At 38.2% G+C, this 8987-nt stretch overlaps 1 non-coding gene across 1 annotated transcript; it reads left to right on the top strand.

Annotated features, from left to right (window-relative positions):
• Positions 1–226: 226 nt before the first annotated feature.
• On the top strand, positions 227–354 carry LOC116817731 (U6atac minor spliceosomal RNA). Its single transcript, XR_004371997.1, has one exon. It is a non-coding gene; the product is annotated as a U6atac minor spliceosomal RNA (small nuclear RNA).
• The last annotated feature ends 8633 nt before the right edge of the window (positions 355–8987 follow it).

The raw sequence follows: 8987 nt of genomic DNA, 5'->3' as shown, positions 1-8987 counted from the left end.
TCCCCTCCGCCCAGCCTCTCAGGCTATAGGAATCATATGGTCTCTGGCCTCTAGGCCATGCTATCCTGCCTGAAAGGGGTGATTATATGGACCCTGGCCATTTGACCACACTGCCCTGACACTTGGGGTGATTTAAATATGAACTCTGGCCATTGGGCGCACTGCTCCAACGCTGGGAGTGATTTATATGGACTCTGGCCATTAGGACACACTACCCTGACCCAAGGTGTTGTATTAAAGGAGAGAAGGTTAGCACTCCCCTTGGTAAGGATGGAAGAGGTCCTAGTGACCTTTACAACATGCATTCAGTTAAGGCATTGCCACTTACTTTGTGGCATCCAACCAAGTTTTTTGGGGGAGAGATAGTTCAGTAGTTTGAGCAGTGGCCTGCTAAACCCAGGTTTATGAGTTCAATCCTTGAGAGGACCATTTAGGGAACAGGGGTAAAACTCTGTCTGGGGATTGGTCTTGCTTTGAGCAGGGGGTTGGACTAGATGACCTCCTGAGGTCCCTTCCAACCTTCATATTCTATGATTGCATGGAGGGAGGCTATTAGGCCACCCACAGAGAGGCAAGCACATGAACTTGGGAGCGGCAAGGTTCCACCATCCCATTCCACCACTGCCGCAAAGGGGCAGTGCAATGCCAAGCCCACCACAGTGTCAAGGAGTGAAAAAAAAAGTACATTCTTCTGCAATTTGCTTTTGTAGTTCAAAACAATATAGCAGGAATGGAAAACACCAATACGGAATATATTTTAAAAATATAGAAGAAATCGAAACTGAAAAAATAGCTACTGCATACTGCCACTCTGGACAAAAAGGAAAATTCTGAATACTGACTAATGGAATTACTTCAGATTTACCCCAGTGTAACAGAGAGCACAATTTTGCTAAATAGTTTGTGTGTGTTTGAACAGTAAGATCACAGAGCTCAATCCTGAAGTCTTAAGTCAAGGTAAAATTCATCTTACATAAGCCAAACCTGTCTGTTTTCTTCTCTTCTTGTGTAGGAAAGTTGAGCATATTTGGTCCTCTGTTTCTATCTTCTATGTAGTGTAACAAGCCTTGCAAGATTATTAAAATTAAACAGGAAAAGAAATACAAATCAACAGCTATGCAAAAAGTTATCTGTCAGAAAATTCAGAAGTCTGTGCTGCTGGACTTTTCAAATTCTTTACTTTTATTTCTCTGGAGCAGCAATGGTTTATGAATGATACAATAGAGCCATAACTGATGTTGTACCTCTACAATAGGAAGTAACACAGAGTCTTTAAACTGTAGGACTCCATCTGTTCTGCAAGAGGGCAGAGGTTTTTTTTTTTCTCTTATGGTAACTCAGACTTATTCAAAGGCTTTCACCAAGCAGGTCAGGAACAATTTTAAGTCTCCAGGACTGTATTTTATATTAAGTGATTGGAGCCCAATTCAGCAGCTTTAATGTGTGCTTAACGCTGAAGTCAGTGGGAGTCTTGAACATTTTAGGACTTGCAGAATCTGACCTGAATAATCTTCTAGCTGTATACATACTTGAGAAAACAGGTCTAAATTCTGTTCTTGGTTGTACTGCTGTAAATCTATAGTACCTCCAGTAACTTCAGTATAGCTGCATTGGTATATCTGAACAGAATTTGGCCCAGGTTATTTGTGAAACTATTTGGTTGTATGTATTCAAATAATAATAATGAGGTGAACATTATGCCCTGTACAAACTCATTGATGGCAATTGGGTTATGTGGGGTCTAAGTCAGGATAAAATATTGGCCTAAAGAGGTTGTGGAGGATAGGGCCATCAATGGTTATTAACCAAGATGGTCAGGGATGTAACCCCATGCTCTGAGTGTTTCTACCTCTGACTGCCAGAACCTAGGAGTGGATGATAGGGGCTGGATCACTTGATGATTGCCTGTTCTGTTCATTCCCTGTGAAGCACCTGCCATTGACTGCTACTGGAAGGCAGGATACTGGGATAGATGTACCATTGTTCTAACCTAGTGTGGCCGTTCTTGTGTGGGAGAACTACCTAGCCCTATCAGAGAAGGAACATGGCTAGCTCGGAAGAGGAGTTTTTCCTACCACTCTACATTGGTCTTTCAAGGGGCAGAGCTGACAGGCTCTAAAGACTTCTTTTCCTTTCCTGGAGGGAGGGTCAACATCATGTGAATAGCCGTGTTCATGGAAGACTCCTCAGAGATCCAGCAGAAACACACAGGAACCACAGTTCCTAGAGAATGGAAATACCATTTTCATTTCTTCCCCATCCTTCTATAGAAGACATATAACTGACAAGCATTTCATTTAATTGATGAGTATTTGCTTTAAATGGCAAATGGTCCCTTTTTAGGTCTACAGTGCCTGACAGATGGAAAATAACAGTATTGTTTAATACCTCTTTTGACAGTTTAAAAAATAGTGAGATGTACCACAAAAGTCCATAAGCCGTTGCACAGTACAAGAAAAATACCATCTAACTGACAGTGTTTCTAATTAGCAACAACCTAACTGTCACTGTTTCTAATTAACAGAATAAGATATAGCACAAAACAATATAAATAGCAGATGGTATTAGAAAGGCATAAAGCAAGCCTGAGACCTGACTTAAAATAATTCTAGCCATGTTACAGAATTTGGACAGTTCTGCCTTCTTTTTGTTAGTAAAACTAAAGTGAAACATGATAGGAGGAGAATGAGAAAGATGAAGAAAAGTTAGTAAATTTCACCACTGAACTTTGTGTGGAATATATTAAGATGAACCATTTTATAAAAGATCTATGAGTGTTTAAAACCACCTTTTGAGAACACAATGTCTCTGAGCTTAATATCTTTTGTTGTAAAAGTACTTTACAGTCCTTCTCTTATACTGGTGCTGGTTCTTTGCTGTCTTGTGCTTAAAAATAATATAGTCACATATCAAATGTTATAAATGGATCTCACTCTATTCTTTATTTAATGTAGTCTACATCTGATACACAAAGGAATGGGGTAAGTGATGAAGTCTTACAAAGGAACTATGCTATGGCATATAGAACCTTTGGAGGATTTCATTTCCATGCATATAATAGAGAGGGCCAAATCTTCCAGCCCAAGTAAGGACCATGGAAAGCCCTGAACACAGTGGAAGCAAGTGCTAAGAGGAGCATACTGGCAGCATATGGAAAGTGAATCTGAGACTATGCTGATCTCCTAGCCAGACCTCAACACAAGGAGGAATGTGGAGTGGTGGTATTGATTGATGTGTTCAAATCCATTTACTGGAGCTGTGTACAGGAGAGAGAATTTGGTCTTAAATAATGGCTGGTTCATCCAATTCCAGCTGTATTATTTAAAGTTCCAGCAATCATCTGAAGACTGGTTTGTGGCTTATGTGAAATCAGTTGGTGGTCTTGATTCAGTTCCTATTGGACAAGGATACATATCATATAAAATGCTAGCACTGGTGTTCAAAATGAATCTTTCTGAAAATCCAAGGATTAGATGGGTATGGGGAGGGAATTACTCTCACTTCCCTAGCAGGAAGATGTCATATGATTTCGGTGTGGGTTGGATTAGGCCCTTAGTGAGATAGTGCACATAATGCATTCTTACTCTGTTGCATTTGTGTGTGTCAGGCATCTTTTTCAACCTGGAGCTTTAAAGAGATAGCAAATGAGTTTCCTGGGCAGACTACATCTCTCATAATGTACCCACGGTCATGCACCCATGTAGAGGAAAATCCATATTGCATTATGGGAAATGTAGACCTTCAGGAGTCAAGGCTATTTGAAGAAATAGGGCACGGAACTACAGTGTGCCATATGGAAATGCAATTAACTGATTCAGAATGTTCCAACTCAGATTGAACTGACCCAAAATGAAATATTTCATTTTGATTTTCTAAAGAGAAAATTAAAAATTGTAGTCAAAAGCAAAAATGTCATGTGGAAAATTCCATACTAGTTTCAGTAACAACATGGTCCATCAGCAATAAAAAAGCACATTGTGCATCACTCTAATGCAGTGGTCTAGGTCTGGACAGCCCCTGCTTGATACCTAGTGGCCCTGCCTCACCGCGCCCTAGAAAAGAGCAATAGAGAGGTCTTCCAAACTGCCTAGAGCAGCAGTGGGGGACATAGCCAATGGGAGGGGCTGCAGGAAGCATATCCAGCTCTCAGTGATAAAGTTTTCACAAAACTGCCATATAATATGCCATACCCCAGCAGATGTTATGAAGTGAAGCCAGCACTGTTGATCAACTGTTCTTGGTGGGAAAGACTTCCGAAAACACGTAAGGCAAATGGTTTGCTCCCAGTCCATGTAGATGCATGGTCTGAGGCTCTGCTCCACCATTATTCACATAATTCCCTTTAACATAAATGGGAGTTTCTCTTTTTGTTCATATAAAGCCCCAAATCATGGTATCAAAGAAGTTAATAAGATTTTTTTTTTCCTTTGAGTTCAACAGGACCAAGATTTGGCCAGTAGGGAGAGTAGAAGATTTCAGACAGGTTCCTAGTGCATATAAAAGGAGAAATTTGTCCTTTAATAAGTATAAGAGATTTTTGGACCACATTGGGGACACAGGAGGAAAATAGATAGAAATTGGCATGTACTTTGTACTGAGAGTGATTTCTAGCTCAAGGAGATGTACCCACACTATGTCTGATTAAGCTAGCTTGCTCAAAAATAGAAGTGTACCCATGGTGGCACGAGCTGCAGGAGAGGCTAGCAACCCCACTATGTGCCTCAAATGGGATCATTCTCAGGGAGGCTAGCCCCTCCCACCACTTGCACAACCATAGCTATCCTTCCATTTTTAGCATATTAGCTCAATCGGAGCTAGTGTTTGTATGTCTCCTTGAGCTTGGAATCGCACTTCCAGCTTGAAGGGTAGACATACCTATAATATGCTAACTAGTCAAACTATAAGAACAAGATATTTTTTTAAAACCTGAGGACAAAATATTTAATAATGTTAAAAAAAAAAAGGGGAGACTGAGAAGAAACTCCTGGTGAGGCAGAATGATGTAAAAAAAATTAGTTGCAGAGTTCTTAGCTGTATAAGACAGAGAGAAAAAAAGGTGCAAATTTATATAAATTAAATGATTTCTTAAAGACGGTTCTAAAATCATAATTAGAGGTTGACTTATTGAGAAAAGCAAAAGGAATATTAGCAGCCCAAAAAAAGAGGCATTGTTAATGACATCATAAAAGGAGGGAAACCAATAACAAAGGTAGCAAAACTGTCATGATTTCCTGCACAACAAACAAGAAATTAAAATCTTGCTACATGGTGGTGAACTGATACAAAAACACATTTTATTAAACCAAATTTGTATTCAGAACCATGCCAGCAAAGTAGCCATGGCACAATATTAAATACTTAAAGGAGTTTGACAATCTGACCAGCATTTGAACCAGTCAGTCATCTTAGAAACTATTTACAGACAAACTCTCCTGCAAGTGTTTCTTCCAGGAATCAATCTACCTGATCTAGCTATGTGGCTTTTGTGATGCTCATAACTCTTTTTCTCATAGCATTTGAGTCTCTGCTACCAGACTTAACATTCAGACTGTTTTAGTGGGTCCTGCCCTTCATCCATCACATATCTGCCAGTTTTGGTTTACTGGGTTTTTGCTGTTTGTAATAGTCAGTTACTGCAGGAGAGAAAAGTGCTCTGAAAATGGTCGTTTGAACTCAGCCTTGTCACCTCTAATAGGTTGTTCCACCATCAAGAGACCTCAGAAGAGATTGCCTTAACTTTGGCTTTTGAAAATTTAATCAGGAGAGGGTCACAGGTAGCTGCATTATGCCACACAAAAGTAGCTGTCTTAGCAACAGATCAATCAATAAGGGCTTGCTGAAGTTTTCATATTTTTGCAAAAGTGGCAAAAACAAGATAGAAGTTTAAAACAGGGAGTTCCTTCATGTAAAGAAAGTATTTGGGAGCTATACAGAGGCACCAATCCAATCCAAGTAGTCATTTCAGTTCTAGCCACTAAGAGAAAGAAAATGCTAGAGGTGTATGATGGCAATAACAACAATACTCGGCAATTAATATGTAGCCTTGGATCTGGGGATCTCAAAGTGCTTAACAAACATTAATGTGTTTTTCTCATATTTCATAGCAGTGCTTGTTTATTGTTCAGCTCTCTATGTAACATTCCTTAATTAAAACCATTTGACAAAACAATAACTTAATTTATATATTTCCAAATGCTCCCACACTTCCCTTTACCTGTTAGAGGTTTGTGGCATGAGAAGATTGAACAGAGAGAGAGAATTGTAAGGTGAAAAATCTTGTCCAGATGGAGCATGTGATGTATTCACATAAAAACAGGCATTATCTGGAGTATTTTTATAATGTCTCTTCTTTCCCATATTTCTAAAGCTATTTTTCCATTTTTAAATAATTATTTTAAGTCTCCCCCCAAAAGTGAGAATTGAACAACTTTTTACTTTTTGTACTATATCTAATGAGGACAACTCTCATTTTTAAAAAAGTGTCAAAATATTCAGATAATTGAGAAATCCAATTGGCTGAACGTTTCAGGGGGCATCACAATTTTATACAAGTAAGTTTCTAAGTTCTGATTACATAGTAGATCTGAGAAGATATTTTTTCCCTATGAGCTATATATTCTTTATCTCTATATTTTTCAGTCTTTGGCTCATTATCTCCATATTACAAATAATTTAAGGGATACATGGAGTGAGTTATTCATGTTTTATTAATCTCAGTGGGAACTATGCTCTTATTCTATATTTTCACATTCTTTCTCTTTATTTAGTTAAGGGAGAATAAATACCTGACATCCGATTTCTGTATCCTCTTTACTCTAAGGTAGCTGATAACAGAACTATCAGTGACCAAGACATATTCACAGAATCTAATATTAAACCAGAGGCCTGATTATGCAAGTCTCCTTCCACCCTGGGCGTTACCAATACTTTATGATACTGGTTTCCGTCAGACTACCTGTGGAGTTCACAATGGAGTCAGTACACTAATATTATGTAAATAAGTTTCAGAACTAGGTCCTATGTGATGCTCCCATACACACTTATTCATATGGACTAAGCCAGGATTTTTATGGTCACTGTCCATACACTGTCTTCCAGTTTCACTATGCTCATTGTTGTTCATTTCTTGCTTGCATTTCTTTTTTACGTCACCATACAATGTTCTATCTTTCATTATATTTGAATAGTTAGCCAACCCTTTGGCTAGTCTTGGTAGTTGGTAGATGTGATGTGCACTTCAAATATTAGTTATTTTAACTAAATATTTAAATTAATGGTCATTTGATACAAGTAATTTGTTTGATGCTATAATAACTCCTGAGAAGTAAATCATTCCTAATTCAAAATTGTTTACAAACTGATTGACTGGTAGAATCTTTTAGATGCATAATTTGTAATATTTTTTCTATTTAAAGGATGAATTTCGGTTCAAGATAAGAGTTGAAAAGAGGGTCCTATTGCTTCAGTTACAAAGATGCTGGTAATAGATTAATAGAAATTTGATATGGAAAAGATCAATGAGAATTTCAAGTTAATCTACACCATCCATCACCAAAATTTTTTGAATTGTTCCCTATTGTGTATATTCTGTATACACAGTGTTATGTTAAAGAAGAAACCAAACCCTGAGGTTCTTATTTAATCCTTAGTCATGAAAATGCTTATTTGGGTCATGTTCTGATCTCAATTGCACTTGTATGACTACAGTTAGTCATTTCACTTGGTAAGGACTGAGAAAAATATAAGTAAGAAATTCAGGATTGAGGCTGCATACTTGTCACCTATATTTATTATCTCTTTAACTACACGTTGAATCTCCAAACTACACTAGGTATGTTATGGATATTTAAAAACAATACACATGTTCCTTGTTAATACAACCTTTTATCCTCTGATTAAAAATACACATAATTGTATACTTCTGGAGATACAAAAACATGGATCATATTCCATACAGTAGACTATTCAGATCAGCACCCTTTGTAGCAGTCGTTCACTTAGAAATAGTGGTTTACAAAATTTATCCTTTAGTGCCGTGTCCTTCATCCATTAAAGTCAATGGAAGAGCTCCCATTGACTTCAGTGGGTGTAGCATTAATTCCTCATTTCATCTGAAGAAATAAACAGTAGTCCAAATTCACCCCCGGTACTCATGGAATTCCAGTGAATTTGGCCAATTGTCTTTTGTCTGTGTATTATACATTACCATTTTGTCTCCAGCATTGTTAGTGCTAAATTATTCACCAAATGAAGCTCAAGTTTAGGTCCTAACTGCTAAATAAATTGTAATGGGATTAGAAATACTGTTGTTGGTGGTGGTTTTTTTTAAATACTGCTACATCCATGTACCATTTAGCAATTTGCAGACTTTGGTTTTGAGGCACTTACATAATATGTAGTGTTAAAGAAATTGATTGTGTGTGGCTTTCATGCAGTTGTGTAGGAGAGGTGAACGCAGACAGAATTGCAGCCTCTAACATCAGAACAGAAAGGACTGTTCTGCCCCTATGGCCCTGGAGGTGGACATTGTTCCAAAGGAGATGGAAAGGAGGCAGAGCCATCGATCTGCTGTGCCCTACAATGTCCCCTCCCCAGTCCACTAAGTGGGACTGGAGCATGGAGCAGGGTTGCACCCCGTAATGACGTAGAATGTGTCACAGTGCTCCCCATGAGGAGGTACAGCTCTTCACAACCCGTACTCTGCTCTGTGCTTTAAAGGTACTTTCTAGCTCTTAGTAGTTTCAAACACATTGGCTAATTTTTTAACAGAGTTCTTAGCTCTAGAATTATAAATATATTACTCAAGACCCTTTGATGGCATAGCTCTGTTCAAGTTGGTGTTGTCAAGCACAAAAGCACCCATAATCAAGAAAATGTAGTTCAACGTGAATCAATTCATAAAGGCATGTTACACTTCCCATATGGTATTATTACTTTATACATGATTTCCATCCTAGTCACTCTACAGAGTATATAAAACTGTCACC

This window comes from Chelonoidis abingdonii, chromosome 19 (genome assembly GCF_003597395.2).
Source record: "Chelonoidis abingdonii isolate Lonesome George chromosome 19, CheloAbing_2.0, whole genome shotgun sequence".
In the NCBI taxonomy this organism is placed as follows: domain Eukaryota; kingdom Metazoa; phylum Chordata; order Testudines; family Testudinidae; genus Chelonoidis; species Chelonoidis abingdonii.
The sequence above is the reverse complement of the archived record's forward strand: the minus strand, read 5'-3'. Positions and strand labels throughout refer to the sequence as shown.